Source organism: Bubalus kerabau, chromosome 2 (genome assembly GCF_029407905.1).
Source record: "Bubalus kerabau isolate K-KA32 ecotype Philippines breed swamp buffalo chromosome 2, PCC_UOA_SB_1v2, whole genome shotgun sequence".
Classification (NCBI taxonomy): domain Eukaryota; kingdom Metazoa; phylum Chordata; class Mammalia; order Artiodactyla; family Bovidae; genus Bubalus; species Bubalus kerabau.
In genome coordinates, this window is record NC_073625.1 from 167,023,604 (window position 1) to 167,046,947 (window position 23,344).

The window sequence follows — 23,344 nt, forward strand, 5'->3', positions numbered from 1 at the left end:
TGCTTTTGAACTATGGTGTTGGAGAAGACTCTTGAGAGTCCCTTGGGCTGCAAGGAGATCCAACCAGTCCATTCTAAAGGAGATCAGTCCTGGGATTTCTTTGGAAGGACTGATGCTAAAAATGAAACTCCAGTACTTTGGCCACCTTATGCAAAGAGTTGACTCACTGGAAAAGACTGATGCTGGGAGGGATTGGGGGCAGGAGGAGAAGGGGACAACAGAGGATGAGATGGTTGGATGGCATCACCGACTCGATGGACATGAGTTTGAGTGAACTCCGGGAGTTGGTGATGGACAGGGAGGCCTGGCGTGCTGCAATTCATGGGGTCACAAACAGTCAGACACGACTGAGCAACTGAACTGAACTGACACTGTACTGTATAGAGACAAATATAAAATTGCCTTATTTTCCAAACTTCATTTAGTAGGATGGAGACATTGCATCCTAACAAGTCAGTTCAAAACTAATAGTATCAAACTAGGCAAATATCTATGCATATGATTAGAATATATGTAAACACACACACATATATTTACCATCCCAAACTTTACCAAAATACATATCCCTGCCCCTTCACATGCTTTCCTCACCAAGCATTGGAAAGATTATCCCACTGCCATTTAACAACATAAACATATGTATATGTACATATATATATGGCAGCCAATTTATAAAATTTTTATTTGAAACTTTATACTATTTGTATTATACATCATAAATTTCATAAATATAACTTGAAATACACATTATTATTATTATCTATTTTAATATATGATTAGCTTGTTATTTGAGGCAGTTTTTCATTTTCTCTGAGTTTTAATTACTTATCTGCAGAGTAGGGCAATAACACCTGCTTCATAGGTTCAGAGTCAGGATTTTAGAGGACAAAGTATGGATGGAGTGTCCAATATCTGACATTAGAAAGGGCTACATAAATGGTAGCTATTTCCATCAGCAGCAGTAGTATTGTCACTATGAATCAAACTCGGCTATAAAGTCTGTTGCCAATAATAAGCACAGGTCAACTAGCTGGGTTGCTAGAATTTGGAATTCAGCTCTGCCACTTACAAAATTTTACATTCAGATCATCAATAAGTCAGTGAAATTTTCCTATGGAATCAGCTCTGAGCATGTTAACTGAAATCTCTTTATTAAGCTTTTAAATTAAAACACATTGCACTTGTTTTCAGATGTGGTGTAAGGCCCTGGAAATAAAAAGGTATATGAAGGAAAATCTGTACGAAGGAGTAAAATTATGAAAGAAAAGACATTGGTATACAACTAACAGCATTGTGGGGTTAAGTGTGCTAGAAAAGAAATAGATAGAAGTTATTATGACAGGTTGTCACAGAACTGTTCAACTTAGCTTCTTCAGCATTAGTGGTTGGGGCATAGACTTGGATTACTGTGATACTGAATGGTTGCTTTGTAAATGAACAGAGATCATTGTGTCATTTTTGAAATTGCACCCAAGTACTTACTGTATTTCAGAATCTTGTTGACTATGAGGGCTACTCCATTTCTTCTAAGGGATTCTTACCCACGGTAGTAGACATAATGTAATCCAAGTAGACAGTAATCCAAGTCTATGCCCCAACCACTAATGCCAAAGAAGTTGAAGTTGAATGATTCTATGAAGACCTACAAGACTTTCTAGGTCAGTTCAGTTCAGTCTCTCAGTTGTGTCCGACTCTTTGTGACCCCATGGACTGTAGCACACCAGGCTTCCCTGTCCATCGCAAACTCTCGGAGCTCACACCCAAAAAAAGATATCCATTCCAGGGACAGAAATGCCAAAGTAAGAAGTCAAGAGACACCTGGAGTAATAGGCAAATTTGTCCTTGGAGTACAAAATGAAGCAGGGCAAAGGCTAACAGAGTTTTGCCAAGAGAACGCAGTGGTCATAGCAAACACCCTCTTCCAACAACACGAGAGATGGCTCTACACATGGACATCACCAGCTGGTCAATACTGAAATCAGCTTGATTGTATTCTTTGCAGCCAAAGATAGACAATCTCTATACAGTCAGCAAAAACAAGACCGGGAGCTGACTGTGGCTCAGATCATGAACTCTTTATTGCAAAATTCAGACTTAAATTGAAGAAAGTACGGAAAACCACTAGACCATTTAGGTATGACCTAAATCTAATCCCTTACAACTATACAGTAGAAGTGACAGATTCAAGGGATTAGATCTAACAGACAGAGTGCTTGAAGAACTATGGATGGAGGTTCATAACATTGTACAGGAGGCAGGGATCAAGATCATTCCCAAGAAAAAGAAATGCAAAAAGGCAAAATGGTTGTCTGAGGAGGCCTTACAAATAGCCGAGAAAAGAGAAGCTAAAGGCAAAGGAGAAAAGGAAAGATATACCCATCTAAATGTAGAGTTCCAAAGAATAGCAAGGAGAGATAAGAAAACCTTCCTCAGAGATAAATGCAAAGAAATAGAGGGAAACAACAGAATGACTAGAGATCTCTTCAAGAGAATTCTGGATACCAAGGGAACATTTCATGCAAAGATGGGCTCGATAAAGGACAGAAATGGTATGGACCTAACAGCAGCAGAAGATATTAAGAAGAGGTAGCAAGAATACACAGAAAAACTATTCAAAATAGATCTTCATGACCCAGATAATCATGATGGTACGATCACTCACCTAGAGCCAGACATCCTGGAATGCAAAGTCAAGTGGGTCTTAGGAAGCATCACTGGGAACAAAGCTAGTGGAGGTGATGAAATTCCAGTTCAGCTATTTTAAATCTTAAAAGATGATGCTGTGAAAGTGCTGCACTCAATATGCCAGCAAATTTGGAAAACTCAGCAGTGGCCACAGGACTAGAAAAAGTTTTCATTCCAATCCCAAAGAAAGCAATGCCAAAGAATGTTCAACCTACTTCACAACTGCACTCATCTCACACACTAGTAAAGTAATGCTCAAAATTCTCCAAACCAGTCTTCAACAGTACATGAACTGAGAATTTCCAGATGTTCAAGATGGATCTAGAAAAGTCAGAGGAACCAGAGACCAAATTGCCAACATCAGTTGGATCATAGAAAGCAAGAGAGTTACAGAAAAGCATCTACTTCTGCTTTATTGACTATGCTAAAGCCTTTGACTATGTGGATCACAACAAACTGTGGAAAATTCTTAAAGAGATGGGATTACCAGACCACCTGACCTGCCTCCTGAGAAATCTGTATGCAGGTCAAGAAGCAACAGTTAGAATCAGAAATGGAACAGCAGACTGGTTCCAAATCAGGAAAGGAGAAGGTCAAGGCTGTATATTGTCACCCTGTTTATTTAACTTATATGGCACAGTACATCATGTGAAATGCTGCACTGGATGAAGATTGCCAGGAGAACTATCAATAACCTCAGATATGCAGATGACACCACCCTTATGGCAGGAAGTGAAGAACTTATGAGCCTCTTGATGAAAGTCAAAGAGGAGAGTGAAAAAAGCTGGCTTAAAACTCAACATTCAAAAAACTAAGAGCATAGCATCTGACCCCATCACTTCATGGCAATTAGAAGGGGAAACCATGGAAACAGTGAAATATTTTATTTTGGGGGGCCCCAAAATCACTACAAATGGTGACTGCAGCCAAGAAATTAAAAGACACTTGCTCCTTTGAAGAAAATCTAGACAGCATATTAAAAAGAAGAGACATTACTTTGCCAACAAATGTCCATCTAGTCAAAACTATGGTTTTTCCAGTAGTCATGTATGGATGTGAGAGTTGGACCATAAAGAAAGCAGAGTGCCTAAGAATTGATGCTTTTGAAATGTGGTGTTGGAGAAGACTCTTGAGAGTCTCTTGGACTGCAAAGAGGTCCAATCAGTCAATCCTAAAGCAAATCAGTCCTGAATATTCATTGGAAGGACTGATGCTGAAGCTGAAATTCCAATACTTTAGCCACTTGATGTGAAGAACTGACTCACTGAAAAACGACCCTGATGCTTGGAAAAATTGAAGGCAGGAGGAGAAGAGGAAAACAGAGGATGAGATGGTTGGATGGCATCACCGACTCAATGGACATGAGTTTGAGCAAGCTCCAGGAGTTGGTGATAGACAGGGAAGCCTGGCGTGCTTTAGTCCATGGGGTCGCAAAGAGTCGGACATGACTGAGCAACTGAACTGAACTGATTGTGATGGGGAAAAAGAGACAGTGTTGAAGAAAAAAAGTTAAGAAAGGCTCTGTAAGGGTTTACATTCAAACCTTTGAAATAAATCATATATAACATTGATCTTTTGTGTTCTGTATGTTACACTTGGAAGATATCTATATCTATATAGCTGGGCTTCCCAGGTGGCACTAGTGGTAAAGAACCTGCCTGCTATTGCAGGAGATGTAAGAGATATAGGTTCAATCCCTGGGTTGGGAAGATGTCCTGGAGGAGGGCATGGCAATCCATGCCAGTAATCTTGCCTGGAGAGTCCCAAGGAGAGAGAAGGTTGCAGAGACACAACTGAAGCAACTTAGCACACACGTATCTAAGTAGCTACACTTGTGCATTGCTGTTGCTGCTGTTGCTGTTTAGTCGCTAAGTCAGGTCTGACTCTTTTGGGACCCCATGGACTGTATTGACAGGTAGATTCTTTACCACTGAGCTACCTGGGAAGCCCACACATGTACACAGACTTTTAAATGCTAGATGTCTTCCATCTCAAATCAAATGGAGTATTTTTCTCCCATCTTATGCTAGACATTGTGTAAGACACTGGAAGGGATATTAAGAAATAAATATGTATAGTAATTAGCTAGTCTATGTGCTTACTGATACATATGTTGTTGTTCAGTCACCAGTCATGTCCAGCTCTTTGCGACCCCATGGACTGCAGCATGCCAGGCCTCCCTGTCCCCCACCATCTCCCAGAGTTAACCAAAGTTCATGTTCACTGCATAAGTGATGCCATCTACCCATCTCATCCTTGAATGCCCTCCTCTCCTTCTGCCCTCAATCAATATATGTATTGATACATAGCAACACAAACATTTTCTCAAAGAAATCTTTCTCTGAGAAAACTTTCTCAGACAACCTAACTGAGCATTTTTGGTACTCTGTAATTAACCCCCATTACATTCTTCATAGAACTTAATAATACTAAATGAAATTATATTCTAAACTTCCTTCTTTTTCTTTCTTTTTTGGAGGGGGATTAAGGAGCTATCTCCCAAACTAGAAGGTAAACTTCAGGAAGGCAGCACTTCTCACACTTCCCTGCTGTGTTCTCAGTGCTGAGAATGCTGCCTGACCCCTAACTGGTGCCCATGAACTGCACACAGAAATACATGCATGTATCAGTCTCATAGATCTACTGACACAAACCACATTCTTATCAGCCATTTAAGTATTGAATTTATTAAATTTGTAGAAAACTTGTGAAATTGGTTGCCAAGTATAAATGACTCAAGAATGTATAACCAAATGAGTTTCATGACTTCTACTGACAAACACAAATTAATCTTGTCTCTTGTTTATCACGATTCTCACATGCATCTTCTCTATCTAGAAAAAATTGTTGTCATTTAAGGCCCAGGAAATATGGCAATGGTTTATGAAACTTGCATATGGATGTGAGAATATTTCTTAAACTCTACATCACAACTAAATATCTGAATTTATGTTTTGTGTAGTGAGGGAAAAATCCAGCTAAACTGAAGTTACAATTTCATATTTACCCATATCTTAATTATACTGCCATGATACCAAAGGCTACAACATTAGCAGAATTTTTACCACGACTCTGATTTAGCTTCATTTTTTTCTCACCCAGCCCCCAGGAAAATATTCATGAGATAAAACTGGCAATACAAAAATAATTATTTGAAAAACATTATATGAGGTGAGTTGTTGCTTCTCTACTGGATGCCAGTTTAAATTGAGCTAATTTGTTTTACCAGTAGCTTAAGAAAACCCCAGCACAGCGGCACAACAATTATATCCAGGTGCAAGGACTTAATTCAACAAATTCTAGGTGGATCCTTCCCGTCTGCATGGTGGGCCCCATTCTCAGCTGTGGCTAAGAACAGATGCCTTGAAAAGCCTCTGTAAACACGATCCCATCAGTCCTTGAATAGAGATGTTGAAATGTTTCCAAAAAAAATAATGAATGTGATATCCCGATGACCATAATTCCAACACACACATCACTGAAAAAAAATGATGTGGTAGGAATGATTTTAAATATATGAACAAAATAAGGAAAACAATTTGTTTTTTTGCATTATTTTTTTTTATTATGCAAGGTATGAATACATATATATTTGAAAAATGATAGTCATATAAATTTAAGAGGATTTGTAATGCTATATATCATATATATACAAACTAAATGCAAACTAAATTATATATAAACTAAAACCATAAGTATCAATATACACATGGCAAAAGGTTTCCGAAAGGACTTTAGTGCTGCTCAAGACAAGGAAAGATTAGAATGTCAGATGAGGAAAAAGAGCCTCTGAATGATAAATATGCTAGCCGAAGATCATGAAGCAGCTTAGCTGGAGAGACAAGCCCATAGTACAAGAGCCTGTAACCTCCCGTTTTTAAAGTCATGCCTTGTAAAATCAAATAAATTTCAGGTTCTTGCCTTATTTACTTTTTAAATAACTTTTTTAAATGACACTGAGCAAAATAAACATAAGCATATTATGATTTCGTGGCTAGAAACATAGAGCCATACAATGAGTATTTTATTTTTCCACTCTTTTAAATAATTTTCTCAGAAACTGTTGTTTTTCATTCACCATTAAGTTGGAACTAGAAAAAAATCTAAATATTTTAGCAAACTGCCTTTTTTTAAATTGCCAAAATACTTACAGATGTGAGGCATATACTGTATTTGGACATAATTAAAATTTACTGGTAATTACTAAGATAGTAAGACTAGCTAAGGATTCTGTATATACATCTCTATAACCTTCAGTTTGCCAATGTTGCTAAGTCCAAACATATTAATAGATAAGAGTAGGCATTGTATCATAAGACAGTTATTTTCCTACTCTGTCGTTTCTCATTTTACCCCAAAGAGTTTTCTATCAAAGCTAGTTTTTTTAAACAAAGTTTTCTGTAAAACTTATGATAATTTCCACATTATATTTATTTAAATTTTTTCTGTTACAATTTTTGTTTTAAAATTAAACCAGAAAGCTTTATTTTATTAAGAATAATCTGTAAGCATTAATAATACTAATTAGAGATATGTCAGACAATTTGAATTAAGCCATTAGGTAGTGCTTATTCAGATGTAATGTGAATAGTCTGGACATTTTGAAAAACATCCAAATGGGACGCAAATAAAAAACTGTCAAAATTCTAAACCAAGTTCAACCAGGCGTATAGGACCAGTTCCCATGAACTGAAAGGAAAAATTAAAAGCAGTACGAGGTCCTGAAAAATCTTACAGCTGGATAACTTTTCTCATCTTTTGCAAGTGGATCCTAAAGAAGACATTAATAAGCTTTAATACATAGACTAAAGTCTCTGGGGCAGAGCTTTTAGATAATAATCTAGCAATTTCCATCCTCATTATGCCCAATTTCCTCATATGTAAAAAAGTAATTTGGATGTGATATTCAACTCATAACACTGAGATCATAATTCTATTGTAATATCCATATCCAAATAATAAACCTGAACTCAAAGAACAAAGCCTAATTGTTTCACTGTAGAACATTTAAGTTGCCACAAAGAAAGTCAACTTCCTATTTGAGGGAGAAAAGACATTTTACCCTGAAAACAGTTTAAAACGACACAGCAACAGACAGAATGTCCCAAAACAAAGATATATTGACAGCCATGTTTTTTTCTTCTTTCAACAAATATCTTTTGAACACTAACATGTGCTAACAGGTATGAAAATACATAAAAACATAATTCTGATCCTGCAGGAACTCAAATTCTCATTAGGAACAAGATATTATAATAAATAAAATCATTACACTTTACTAAGTATTTTAACTAAAAATTATATCATCCTAAATATTATTTTTAAAGTTTATTTGAAAATGTATACATTTCAAGTTATCCAGGTTTAGATGTTAGTGTCATTTTTCCTACACAGGTGAACAAGAATTTATTATTCTGTTCAATGTCCAAGTATTTGATAAGGACTGAGAATCAAAGGTTAAAACAAATCTGACTTGTTAACTGAACTACAAATAATAAAAATGATCTAAAAATTTTAATGTTTCCACACAACTATGTAACCAGAGATAAGAGAGAGAATTCCCAGTCTCCTATGATCCTTATCACAAAGCTTACCACAGCACATCAACACCTATGAGTGACCTTGCAGAGGATCTTACACAAAGCTCCCATTACTCAAGTCAAATAATCAAGGCCCAGAGACAATGAGTGACTTGCCAGCTCATTAGTGACACAGATCCTTGATCTCCTCTATTTCAGTCTGAAGAACCGCAATACTGTATTATGCTAACCCTTAGCTAAAATTCATTATTTTTTCCACATGTATAAAGTAGATTGCTGAAGTTGTTGGCAGTCTAAAGAAAAAGGAGTTTCAAACCACTCAACTTTACAAAATCAAATTGTATCATATGGAAATTGTGTGAACGTTTATCACCACCCTCTATCCCAAGTTATAGTGGGCAGCATTACAGGAAAATTAATGTTTATTTTGATAAACCAATGAGATAAATGAAGTTTGAGCATTAAAAGTATTGATCTTGCTAAAAGTGCCAAGTGACCCAGAATTTCTTAAACATAGGTAGGTATAAAGAAGTCATTGGGAAGAAAAAGAAAATCTCCTTGAGAATGAAGAAGGAAATATTGCTTTCTGGCATAAAAAAAATATTTTAACTTTTTGAAATCACTGAAAATTATGCTGCCCATGTTAAGATAAATGTGCCACAAATACCCCAAAATCATACCTAAAAATAAACACATGTACTATTCTTCAGGATATAAAACAGCAAAAAAAAAAAAAAAAATGTCTCTTGTAACTTACATGAAACTGGTGGGGATAATGATAAAGTCATGAAATATCATTTCTCTGTTGAGTTGTTAATGTGATTTTGAGGACAGTTTAACAATACAGTTTAATTTTAGCTTCAGAGAACATTGTTTTTAATGTCATTTTTTTTCTGCTTATACTTCACAATAGGTAATTACAAGTGTAATCATTATTGGTCATTGGCCATTAATTTGTTTCAGCGTATGTACCTCAGTGGGCAGTAATTACTGCACATCCTTCAATAAGATATCATTAACAAAATGAGAAGACCAGAGAAAATATGTTAATTACTGTAAGTGCTCCATTGGTTCCTCCCTGGAATAAACAAGTCTAACAATTAAGATCACACTTACTTTTTGCCAGACTATATTATGAAGTGAAAAAAAGAAGAGAAAAAATATGGCAATGCTACATAATTTGAAGATATTTGGGAGGATTAATATTATTTTCCCTTTAAATTCAAATCAGCAAATCTAATGACCCAAAGATAGAAAACAATTCTCGCACCAAGCAGCAATTTCATAAAAGCTCATTGTTAATAATGAAGGAAAAAATTAATTGACTACTGTACCTATTAAAATTATGATGAAAAATATCTCAAAATTATGGAAATGTTTTAATATTTTTAAACTACTGTAGAGCAAGTTAAATTGATTTCCTATTAGTCCAAGTATCAATAGACTGGAGAATGTTTAAATGCCCCAATTAAGAACTTACAATATACCAAATTCACTTAGAACATTTTGGTGGCCAGGGTAGAGTTCTAAGTATTTCTTAGCATGGTATTTACAGAATATTACTAACATGAAGGCATAATCAAAATACCTGTCATACCAATACAAAATTTTTTGGTGTTAAAAAATTAAAATTAAAAAAAAAAACTGTCAATTCAATTCTCTCTGGCTTTTAATCCTCATTCCTCCAGTGCATTGCTCAGAACTTTCTAAGTATGGTAGTTTTTCCTAAGCATTTGTTTTCTGTGTCTTCAGATATATATACATATATACACATTTCCCATTGCCGTTTGTTTAAGCCTTGCCTGCAAACTGAGTTTGCCGTGCATCTCAGATCCAAACCCTGCAGCTGTTCCTGCCTTTCTTTTATTGTCCTGAGCAAATCACATCTCATTTCACCCTCATTCTTCTGCAGTTTCAGGCCTTCCCAGTCTCCCTTCCAACTGCTCCAAACTGTACCTTTTACAACCCAGCTGTTGGGAGCCCTTTATAGAGACCCTCCCGCCTCCTGACCTCAGGCAACTCCAACCCTAAATTGCAGATTCTCTGGTCCTTTTTGATGTTCTCTCAGTCCAATTCAAGTCCTTCAAATCCCCCTTGACCTGAGCAGTTTCAAGTCTATTTGGACCTAATTGTGATCACTTGTAAAATTATAGGATTGACTATAAATGATTAAATGTTGATGATTCTCACACATCATCATAATCATTAATATTTACACAGTATACAGTTTTCCTAAGTTAGGATGTATATACTTTAATAAGATTTGCAAATAGGATTGTCTGGAATAGTAACATCAATAATAATTGAAGCCAAAAGATGATAAGCTACACGGACCACTATGGTTCATTACAGACTACCTTCAGATACTTTTTAAAGTCCTTAATCAGAAACTTGAGTAGCTGGAGGTCTTTGCCTTCAAATGGTCAGAAGAGCCTTTTGTTGTTGTTCAGTCGCTAAATTATGTACATCTCTTTGCGAACCATGGACTGTGGCCTGCCAGGCTCCTCTGTCCATGAGATTCTCCAGGCAAGAATACTGGAGTGGGTTGCCATTTCCTACTCCAGGGTATATTCTCGATCTAGGCGTCAAACCCACATCTCTTGCATTTCTTGCAATGGCCAGCGTTTTCTTTACTACCTAGCCACAAGAGAAGCCCAAACTTCTTTAGGAAGTCCTTTTGGCTATTCTAGATTCAGTCTCAGAGAACCCAGGACTTCCTTCTATGAGAGAACATATCATTTTGAATTGTGGTTCTCTATTTGTCTTCTCCAGTGGATTATGAAGGGCTAAGAAAACGGATTATGTATCTCACATACAATGTGTGCTCCATAAATTAGTTGAGTCAATGCCCTCAGGTGAGTATAAGTTTAAAAAAAAAAGTTTTTGAAGCTATCAAGCAATTGAGAGACAAGTTTAGGCATTGAGAATTTTGGCTTAGGTATTTTATAAAGAATGGGATGTCTTTTTCCTGTGATTTATTTGTCTGTTGTTATTTATAGAGTTAGCCCTGTGTACCCACAGGTTCTCCAACTCGGGATAGAAAATATTCAGGAAACAAATTCCAGAAAGTTCCAAAAAGCAAAATTTGAGTCTGCCATGTGCCCTCAGTTATTTACACAGCATTCACATTGTATTAGATATTACAAGTTATTTAGAGATGACCTAAAGAACATGGAAGAATATGTGCAGATGACATGCAAATACTACACTGTTCTATGTAAGTGACGTAAGCATCTGTGGATGTTGGTATCTATTGAGAGGTTGGTTCCTGGAACCAAACCCCCACAGGTATGGAGGGACAGTTGTAACTAGTATCTCAGCTCCAATTCACATGCCTATTAGTTTGAAAACTACTCTATCATTCTTTTAACCTTGTTAGGACCATTCTGAGTATTTAGAAACTAGAGTATTTATTTGAAAACTTTCAGATTTCTAGCAACATGTATCAATTTATCTGTTCATAGAAATGTTTATATATCACAGAGGTATATATCTACATACTTACAACTCGCCTATCTAATAACAAGGCCCATATTTCCATTTCATGGAAGTAGCATTTCTATAGACACTTCATCTCAGGGAGACACAGTCTTACTTTCACTAAAAATTTATATATCTTGTAATAGGAAAACAAACAAGAATATAATTAATGAATTTCATAATAAATTATTCCCATTTAATATACACAGAAACATAGCAACAAATCTAAATCTGAGAAATCCATAATTTTAAAAGTTAAATCCAGTGCTTGCTTCGGCAGCACATATACTAAAATTGGAACGATGCAGAGAAGATTAGCATGGCCCCTGCACAAGGATGACATGCAAATTCGTGAAGCGTTCCATATTTTTCATGTATACCTGTGGCGGATTCATTCTGATATTTGGCAAAACTAATACAATTATGTAAAGTTTAAAAATAAAATAAAATTTAAAAAAAACCTAGCTCAAAAGAAAAAAAAATAAAAAAATAAAAGTTAAATCCAATATAATTTTAAATAATGAAAGAAAAGATAGAGTTATCACTGAAATAAAACCAACCTATGTGGTTTCAGAGTATATCCAAACATTATATTTTAAAATTAGCACATAATGATCATTAACTACTTAGAAAATTATCATCAGAATAATGAGAAAATAGAAAGCTTATGTGAAAGAAAGTGAAAGTCACTCAGTGCTGTCTGACTCTTTGCAGCTTCATGGACTGGAGCAGGTAATCCCAAAAATACTGGCATGGGTAGCTTATCCCTTCTCCAGGGGATCTTCCTGACCCAGGTATCAAACCAGGGTCTCCTGCATTGCAGGTGGATTCTTTACCAACTCCTTAACTGTAGCTACTACTAGCCATGGGGATTCATAACTTAATTACAACAGTAATGTAATTACATATTCTATTTTTTCAAGAAATATATAAAGCCAAATCTGAGGCACGATTCTGAGGTCCTCTCTAGACATTCCTTAGATTATTAGGGTTGCCTTGACCTAATTTTGTGACTTGTGGCCATCTGTACTCAGAAATCATTTTGAACTCATTATCACAATAAGAATAAAGTTCAATACCTTATTTTTTCATTTGAATTTATTATAGCATAGTCAAAATTATGGTTTTTTCAGTAGTTGTGTACAGATGTGAAAGTTGGACCATTAAGAAGGCTGACCACTGAAAAAGTGGTGCTTTCGAATTGTATTTCTGAAGAAGACTCCTGAGAGTCCCTTGGACTGCAAGGAGATAAAATCATCAACCCTAAAGGAAATCAACCCTGAATATTCATTAGAAGGGTTAATGCTGAAGCTCCAATACTTTGGCCATCTGATATGAAGAGCTGACTTATTGGAAAAGACCCTGATGTTGGGAAAGATTGAAAGAGAAAGAAAAGGGGGCTGGCAGAAGATGAGATGGTTAGACAGCATGGTTAACTCAATGGACATAAACTTGTGCAAATTCCAGGAGATAGTGAAGGACAGGGAAGCCTGGCATGCTGCAGTCCACAGGGTCGCAGAGTCAGACACGACTTAATGACTGAACAACAACAAATAGCATAAGTGCCTCATCTTTCATAATTTTAAGAAACACCCTTACTCTCCCTGCCTCTTTTGATAACTGCAATAAAACCCAAAGCATCCATCACTGAATTAGGGAGAAGCAGGAAACCAAAACTCCATTTTTGTGTTAAATATATAGAGTAGAGTACTGTTTCCCGATAAAAACAACCCTACTTAATTTTCTTGAGATCCCAATAGCACAAGCCAGTCAAGATGCTCAATAAGTACACGATAATTGATTCTTTAGTGTGTTAGTCACTCAGTCATGTCCAACTCTCTGTGATACCATAAACTGTAGCCCCCCAATCTCCTCTGTCCATGCAACTATCCAGGCAAGAATACTGGAGTAGGTTGCCATTTCCTTCTCCAGAATTAATTCTTTAATTCACACCAAAATAAAAAGGACACTGTAAGTACAATTTTCAGTTTCCATCTACAAGCCACATTGCTCTAGAGAAAAATGTCAGCAACTGGCACACTCACTGATGGTAGGAATATAAATTTCTGGAGAAAATTTGGTAAAGTGTCAAAAGTCTTTTTTTTTTTTAATGACATACCTTTTGATAGAGCAATTTTACTTCTGGAGATTTTTTTAAGAAAGCAACTTGGCTAGTAAGCAAAAGTGTAAGAATGTTAATAGAATATTGCACTCACTCATGAAAACTGGTAATAAGTAAAATGTTTAATAAGAAAAATAAATTGCAGTACCATGAAACAACGATGATATAAATAACAAAAAGAAGTTAAGACATAATGACCAAATAAATCAACAATATTGTACATATAGAATGTAGAGTAAACTGAATGCAGCATGTTTACATACATATTTGCTATGGCAAAGAGATAATACATACATCAAACCTGCTTTCCCTCCAGGCTGGGCACACTGTTCTGTGTAAGCAGAAATGTGGGTCACCATTTTTGGTCTGAAATTATAAACACGTCTCTTGCTATCCTCTCCCTTTCTCCCCTGGCTGGAGGTCAATGGGTAGGAATCCCCAGTAGCAGGCTTTTATGCGAGCACTGCCCTGAACAACTGCATGGAGCACAGCACCCCGGCACTGCTACCCCCACTGCTGGCAATGTCCTCTGGAGTAAGAAATAAACTCTCATGTTAAGCCACTGATATTTTAGAGGATATCTGTTTCAGCAGTTGAGATATCCTGACTAATAGCATTTATTCAAAAGAATGAAAATACTATACATATCAAAATATTACCAGTAGTAATAGATAATTTTTTATATTTTACATTGTTCTTGCTTAAACACCTGTTTTACAATAAAAACCTCACAAATGGGTTTTCTGACCTCTAAAGGTATGATTTCCAAATACAGAAAAATGAATGTCTGTCTTTCATCACCGCAATAGGTCAATGAAATCTAAGGGACACACAGAATTTCACTAATGCTTCCTAAATTATGCCATGTTATGGTGTGACCATATTCTTCAGAAAATAACTTGAACATAATATGCAATTAGTTGCTTTATAGGGGTATTTTAGCCTTGCTTAATATCCTTGACAAAAGCCACGAGTTATCCTTTGAACTGTTGCTAATACGGAGCAGAAGCTCTACTGTGAGTTCATTTACACTCCTCAAATCCTGAGCAAATTAGACACCATCCTGCCCCATCTCTCCGACATCTCCACACTTGGATGGATTATCTCAACTAAACATGTCAGACCTGACAAATTCTTTAGCTCTTAGAATGACTTTGACTCAGTTTTTAAGCCCTCTGACATACCAGTCAAAACTCTGTTAATGTGATTTACAGTTAAATTCAACATAAAAACATCATTAAAATAATGAGAAGAGGTTAAGGCCTCGAACTACAGATGCAAGAAGAGAAGGCCATGCTGTGCTCTTGAGCTCAGTCAGCACTGCTTGGGGTGGGGGCCTCAGAGGGTCTTCTGTCAGGGGCACCTTATTCAGAGCCAACAACCTCCAAAGTATTTATAGTCTCTGCATAAAAGTAAGCTAAAATGTCTTAATTTGTTAAAAACTGGTGACTCAGACAGTCAAGAATCTGCCTGCAGTACAGGAGACTTGGGTTTGATCCCTGGATTGGGAAGATCCCCTGCAGAATACTGGAGTGGCTATCCACTGGAGTGGATAGCCACTCCAGTATTCTTGCCCAGAGAATCCCACAAAGGAGCCTGGCAGGCTAGAGTCCATGGGGTCGCAAAAAGTCGGACATGACTGGGCGACTAATACTTGCACTTTTCATTTATATACTGCATTATTGTCTGATTCTTACTTTGCCTAGAGATTTTATATCATCCTTCCTCCATACCCACTTTACAGGTGAGGAAACTGAGGCTTAGTTCAGGACAGTGTCAGAAGCTTATAGGGAACAAAGGTGTAACCCTTCTACCTCCACTACCATAATCTGTCTCAAGCAGTCTCTCTCACCATTTTCCTTTTCTTTCTTCCATGAAAATCCTTCCCAGAAAAATAAATCACCCAATCTGAACTCTTGCCCACCTTGAGGGTTCCTGGGAACTTTCGGCTTGCCATCTTCTCCCATCCTGCTTTAGTCTGAAGATTTGATTTAAGTTGTCTGTTTCTCTTTGAGGATTTTTCTTCATGTACTAGGCTAAATTCTCATCACTCAAAATCTTTCATCCCCATAGAATTGTCTGCTAGCCATAGTATTATCTCTGACCAGACTGTGAACCCTCAGAGACAAAACATGTGTTGTATCCAGCCTTGTTTCCACAGAGCCTAACCTAGGGGTTGGCTTATTGTAATTTCTCAAAAATAAATACGTGAAGGAATGACAGAAGCTACTTTATTTCTAAAGAGATATCAATTGAAATGCAATTCACAGTTTCTGAATGACTCATTGCAGTATGTACAAACATTTATGGTTCTGTTAGAATAGTCATTTCAATATTTTCCTACCTACTAAGAGTATATTTCTAACTCTGGCTTTGCCTATCCAGCAGTTAAAGGCTTTGAATTGAAGCCCACAAGTATTGCAAACCTGGGACTCAAAACATTTCCTTTCATAAAATTATCTGAGTTGACTTTCCCTAACAGTAGGTATACAAGTTAATGAAGTCACTTCAGTCATTCATTCTTTTCAAAATTATTTACTGAACAGGCACTCAGTTCTGGGAACATGGAATTTTATGATACATCCAGTCCAGTCTCTGTAAGTAAACAAGTGAGAGAGTGGTTGAGAAAAAAAACATCCAAAAAAATGCAATAATAATGCAATGGAGAAATGCAGTGAGTATTAATGGTAGAAGTGAGGACAGAAAGGAAGGCTTCCCAGAGGAGGCACCCTTTGATCTGAACCTTAATATAAGGCCTGCGTTAGACAGACAAAAAAGAAACTGAAGTTCCAAATGCAGAAGAGATGACATGCAAAGCCACAGAAATGGGGAAAAAATGAGTAGGTGTGGAGAATAATAGGGCTATTTACTAGCAATGAAACATAAAAATGTGAAGACAGGAGAATGTTAAAAAGGAGACTGGCAAAGGAGGCAAAGAGGAAGCAAGTGAGAGATCACTGTGCACCAAGTTAGATTTTAGTCTTTGACTTCAAAGAATCATTTTGTGCACAAAATTCTATTTTTGAGATAAATATTTATCATTGAAAATTTATATACTGTCCATTTTACCAGGATTTGATTATTTTATGCTAATATTAAAATATTTTCTTAAATATTTAATACTTTCTTAAATAATCTTGGAAGGGACTGTGAATCCCTCATTTATATATTTTATTAAGTGCTTGGTCTTCTTTCTAGGATGGAATCAGGTACTTAGTCCTTTTCGAAGGTCACTGCTACATGTAAGGAATTATCTCAATCCTGTAGGTCCTATTGGTATTCTGTCACTCACTGGCTTGCTTTCTCTCTCACCCTCGCTATTGCTGTCTCTCTTTTTCCCTTTATCAACCATCTTGCCTTTGATACCCTTTTTCACAAAGAGGCTTAGTAACCGTCTTTGTTTCTCCTGAAATGGCTTCCTAAGCCAACAATATGGAACGTTGCTCTCTGCTGACCATCTTTGTACATACAGCTCCATCTTTTTCAGTTGTCATGTTGGCATTCATAAAGCACATCTGGGACCTCAGGCTGCCCTGAATCTTGCAAGAGGAGGGCATAAACCAAATTTCGGAATCCTCTGTTGGTAATAATGCATTCAATATAGCACCTGGAGTGTTTTTTTATTAGAGAGAGTAAATGCTGTGCTAAGCGATGGTGATGCCGTTTGATGGAGCTGCCCCTGGAATGTAATAAAGAGCAGGGGACATGCTCCTCAGAGTGTGTTGCTGAATTAAAAGCCAAGGGTTTAAGAGTTCACTGGAGAACCCAGAGAGGGAGAGGTACTTACTCCACAGCTCTTGGCGACAGTGAGCACATCATTAGTCTATTCTAGTTAGCTATTTACTTCCAGGTGCAATGCAAAGTGTAGTACAAAAAAAAAAAAAAAAAAACAACAACTTTATATTATGTTTGGTCTTAGCTACCTTGAAAACAGATTCAAGCCTATGTACTCCTTCAACCATGAAAATGGTTTTACTGCTACTGAGTTCAAAATATAAGACCCTGGAAGCTGGAAGCTGTGTGCTCTCCTCCATCTACAGTTTGGAGATACAGTTTGAAATCCTGTATTTTCTATTTGAAAACACGATATCATTGAGGGGGAGCGGTAGTATATGAAATATTGATTTTTTTTTACCTTATTTGCAATTATTATTAAAAACAAGGATCTAAATAAAGATTCTTATCCTTTTTAAATAAAATTAGCAGCTCGACTACTTACATTTTCAAAATGAAAAAAAAAAAAAATCCAAGAGTTTTTTTAATCTAAACAGTCTGGGAAAACTGATGATAATCTAAATCTTAGGTTCAGATGATTTAACTCAATCATGCTTTATTTGCAAAAAGAAGTATTTCAATAATCATTTAACAGTCCCTTTAGTAACGTAAGGCTGAAACCTCTAAAAAGAAACATTGATTTTATTATTTCTTTCACTTTTGTGCAAGAATATATTTTGCAAAAATGATTATAACTAACTCCATTATTCTGGGTATCTCTGAGTAATTCAAATGAGTTTTTTCCACAAAGAATCAGCAAGTACATTAAATCATTCATCACATAAAACGGAATTCGTTCACAAGCATATTGACTATTTCCTATCATAATCAGGACCCTATTTTGAAAATATCTTGTTATATGCACTACTGCTGAACCTTCTTCATTGAACAGCATTAAAATAACTGCGAAGTAAGCTTTTAAATAATAGCAAAATCATCAGCTATTGGTATAAATCATATTTATGGTAAAAAGAAACCTAAAGAACACAAGCTTGCCAACGTGAAAAATGAGCAATGTCTTCTTAAGAACTAAAACCCCAATTCATAATTTTTGAAAGAATTAAATGCTTTATTTTTTTTTTTTCAGGAACATTGGTTTGGTGGTGTTTTGGTTTTTTTTTAATTTTATTTTATTTTTAAACTTTACATAACTGTATTAGTTTTGCCAAATATCAAAATGAATCCGCCACAGGTATACATGTGTTCCCCATCCTCACCTAGACAACATAGCTCAATTTCTCCTGATGCAGCCTGACATGGCACAACTCTTAAAATCAAATCCACAGCAAATCCTATTTTAATTGATCAGAATAAATTGATATTTTCAGAGAGAAAAAAGTACACAACATCTTCATTATAGCTTCTATTCCTTTTTCCACTTAAAAATGATAAATGTTTATGATACAGCAAAATGATACATCTGTCTGCACTATTTGGGAACTTCCATGATTTGTAGAAAAGTTTTGTTTTTAATTAAAGTGTATTATACAGCATCAGAATTCTTCTTTATTATGCCAAGGAAGCATATGGAAGTTTGAACTCCAAAATGTACTGATTTATTCTGATTCTAGAATATTTTGCTCCTATGTAAACATTTCCTGTGACATGAATATGATAACTTTGTGCCCTAAAAAAGTCCATTATTATAAGTAGCATATGGTTTTGCCTCCTGAACCATGAGAAATATGCAAAACTCCAGTTTGCCAAACAAGTAATTGTAAACACTTTGTGCACCCTTAAGCTAAAGACAGAGAAAATTACTGAATCTGGTTTTCTTTTCTTTTTCTTTTCTAAGTAGCCAGCTCAATTGTAGTCTCTCCCTTGTTTTGCATTTATTTTTTTCAGCAGCTGCGTTGAAATCTCCCTGCATGATCCATGGATATAAACCAAATATTCTGGTCCTGCAGCCAACTAACTCTGAACATATAGATGTCAACATCAAGACAACTAACTCTGAACATATAGATGTCAACATCAAGACAATGAACAATGATATATTTATGATATTATATATATATATTATCATATTAATGGTATTGTATATAAATGATATATTAATGATATATTTCACCCCAAGATTGTGTAAAAAGTATATACTCTTTTAATTGAATCTTGCATAATCATAAAAATATCCACTTTCACAAAAGACATGGACTATACCTTTTGACATATATTTTTTTTTAAATGAAAGTAAGTAAAATGATTCAATTTTTATGACTTTTCAAAGGGTTCCGGACTTTTCTGAATTATAAAATGCTAAATATGGAGTCCAAAATACTAAATTTAGAGTTAACCGTGAATTCATATTTAAAATAATTTAAAATAATATATTAATTTTAATATTATAGGAGCCAATTTTCTGCTAAAAGGAGAATAATTTATACATGCATTAACTCATTGATTTCAGTGTTTCCCATGCATCCTTGATCCATAAGGATCACCCTGTTTTTGTTTAGTCGCTTAAGTTGTGTCCGACATTTTGAGACCCCATGGAGTGAGGGTCCAGGCTTCTCTCCATGGAATTCTCTAGGCAAGAATATTGGAATGGGTTGCCACTTCCTCCTCCAAAGAATCATCCTAGGAGCTTATCAGAATACAGATTCCTGGATCTAGTGGCTTAGATGAACACTATAAAAACCTTACCTGGGTAAAATGGCTACTATCAAAAAGATAAGAGATTAAGTGTTGGTGAGGGTGTGGGACAAAGGGAACCTTTGTACACTGTTGGTGGGAATGTTAACTAGTAAAGCCATGTGGAAAACAAATAGTAGTTCCTCAAAAATTAAAAAATAGCTTAATTCCATTTTTATGATCCACCATTGCCACTATTGGAGAGAGAGAGAGAGAGAGAGAGAGATAAAAAGGTGTGTGTGTATATATGTGTGTGTATGTGTGTGTAGATATATACATATATATATATATATATCTCCAAAGAAAATGAAATCAATATCTTTCACAATAGCCAAAATTTTATTTGGCTATTGTTTATCACAATAGCCAAAATATGGAAACAACCTTCCATTAACAGATAAAAAGACAAAGAAATGTGATATATGTAGACATACACACAATGAATATTATTTAGCATTCAAAAGAAGGAAATTCTACCATTTGTGACAAGATAGATGAACCCACAGAACATTATGCCAAGTAAAGTTAGTTAGCCAGAGTAAAACAAATACTGTATGGTATCACATATATGAAATATTACAAAAAATCAAATTCATAAAACCAGAGAGTATAATGGTTTGGAAGGTGGGGAAAATAGGGAGATACTGATCAAAAGATACAAAAATGTCAGTTATAAAATGAATAAGTTCTAGGGATCTAATGTACAGCATAGTGACTATGCTTAATAATATTAGATTGTATTTGGGAATAACATATACACACCATACATATTAAAAAAATATATGCTATACTTGAAATTTCCTAAGAGTAGATCTTAAGTGCTCTTATCACAGACACATACACATACACACACAAACCAACTCTTTGGCAAATCCATGGACTGCAGCCCGACAGGTTCCTCTATGTATGGGACTTCTCAAGCAAGAATACTGGAGTAGGTTGCCATTTCCTTTTCCAGGGGATCTTGCCAACCCAGGGATCTAATCCACATCTCCTGTATTGAAAGGAAGATTCTTTACCACTGAGCCACCAAGGAAGCCCCCATAAGAGAGACAGTGATCAAGTATTTCTCATAGTAATAAAGAATTTTTACTTCAGAATTTGAATTTGGAGCAAAATTAAAATGTAATAATTTTGACCCTGTGTAGCACAGAAATTGGGAGAAGGCAATGGCAACCCACTCCAGTACTCTTGCCTGGCAAATCCCATGGACGGAGGAGCCTGGTAGGCTGCAGTCCATGGGCTCTCTAGGAGTCAGACACGACTGAGGGACTTCACTTTCACTTTTCACTTTCATGCATTGGAGAAGGAAATGGCAACCCACTCCAGTGTTCTTGCCTGGAGAATCCCAGGGATGGGGGAGCCTGTTGGGCTGCTGTCTATGGGGTCACACAGAGTCAGACATGACTGAAGTGACTTAGCAGCAGCAGCAGCAGCAGCATAGAAATTCGCTTGATATACTGTACTCAAAATTAGGTTGGGGTTTATAAACAATTCACTTTTCATATAAACGAGAGCAGATTCAAGAATTACCTTTAAAATAATGTCACTCTTGCTTGCATTCCCACATGTTTTTTGAATAGAGGAAGTAAGGTTAATAAACCAAAAAAATATACAAAATCCGCAGGCTACAATATCCATGCAATATCCATGCCTGTTCATAATATGTTGCTTATGGAACAACACTGATGAATTTCTCAGTGGATAAAAAGCTCAGTATAAAGAACTGAACACTAGAATGCAAGGTTAATCACATATTAGAATATGTTGCTGAGATATTCTCATTTAGTTTCAAAAATTAAAAGCTTTAAATTATTATCTTGGATGGTTTCAAGTTTTAAAATGTCACTATCATAATACATTCTAGAGATTTTAAATTTTCTTTAAGTCCTTTTAATTTTTTTTATAAATTTAATTATACACTGTGGCAATTCTTTTGCATTCTAGTTTGCAAACTGGAAAAGTCAAAGGCTATGTTTTCATTTATATTAAAGTTTATAGTACCCCACAGGCTTCCCAGGTAACATTAATGGTAAAGAACCTGCCTGCCAGTGATGGAGAGATGGGTTCAATCCCTGGTTCAGGAAGATTCCTTGAGGGAGATCATGGCAATCCATTCCAGTATGATTGCCTAGAGAATCCCATGGACAGAGGAGCCTGGTGGGCTACAGTTCACAGTGTGGCAAAGAGTCAGACACAAGTCAAACAATTTAGCATGCACCCATGCCTAGTATCCCACAGTACCTAAGACATAGTCTATACTCAAAATGCAATGGATGAGTTTATTGGATTCTTTATCTTCAACATGGTCATTCTCTCTAGAATATTTACCTAGAATTCAGATTCTCTTCTATAAAAGGATACATTGTACAGCTTATAATTTCTCTTGAAGAGAGCATAAGAAGAGAAAAGGTAGAAAAAGGATTAAGTTCTATTCTCTTTATGTTTACTCTTAGTTATTGATATGAATTAAGATGGCTGAAGCAAAGAACATGCAAGTACACTTATTAGAAAAACAGAATCAAAAAGAAGAGAAAAACTAAATATTTTCACCAAAAATATTACTTAGATATGAAAAAATATCCAGTTTAACTCTGAGCTTTAGTCAGTGAAAAAAACTTGTAAAGGTGTATAATTTTTATTAATTGAAAGTAGAAAGCACATTAATTCCTCACAGAAGAAAATTCAAACAGTTTCTAAATTCCAAGAGAAATTATCCTGTGAAATTTAATCTGGGACTGGAGAGAAAGAAAGTCTATTGTTGCTACTTTTTGTGATCTCTTTTGATAAAAGTTAGAGGCAGGGAGAGTAATTCCACCAAGTCTAAGCTAATATAGATGACTATTGCTGCCATTCTAGCTTCAAATTGGATCCAGTGATAAAACATATGAGTATTCAAAGAAGTTGATGGAGTTCAGGTTCTTGAACCAAAAAATCACATCTCACACTCAGACTTTGGATGAATGGTAGCACATGAAAAGGATCACAGTCTCTGGAATCCAGGAAATCCAGATTTGACAGTCTATTTCATCTTGGACAGCTCATTTCACTTCCCTGTGCCTCAGGTTCTTAGAGGAAATATGCGGTTAAGAAATAGAGGCAGAATATAAAA

The 23,344-nt window shown here is 35.8% G+C and overlaps 1 non-coding gene across 1 annotated transcript; it reads left to right on the plus strand.

Annotated features, from left to right (window-relative positions):
* Nucleotides 1-11,969: 11,969 nt before the first annotated feature.
* On the plus strand, nucleotides 11,970-12,076 carry LOC129645078 (U6 spliceosomal RNA). Its single transcript, XR_008711169.1, has one exon. It is a non-coding gene; the product is annotated as a U6 spliceosomal RNA (small nuclear RNA).
* The last annotated feature ends 11,268 nt before the right edge of the window (nucleotides 12,077-23,344 follow it).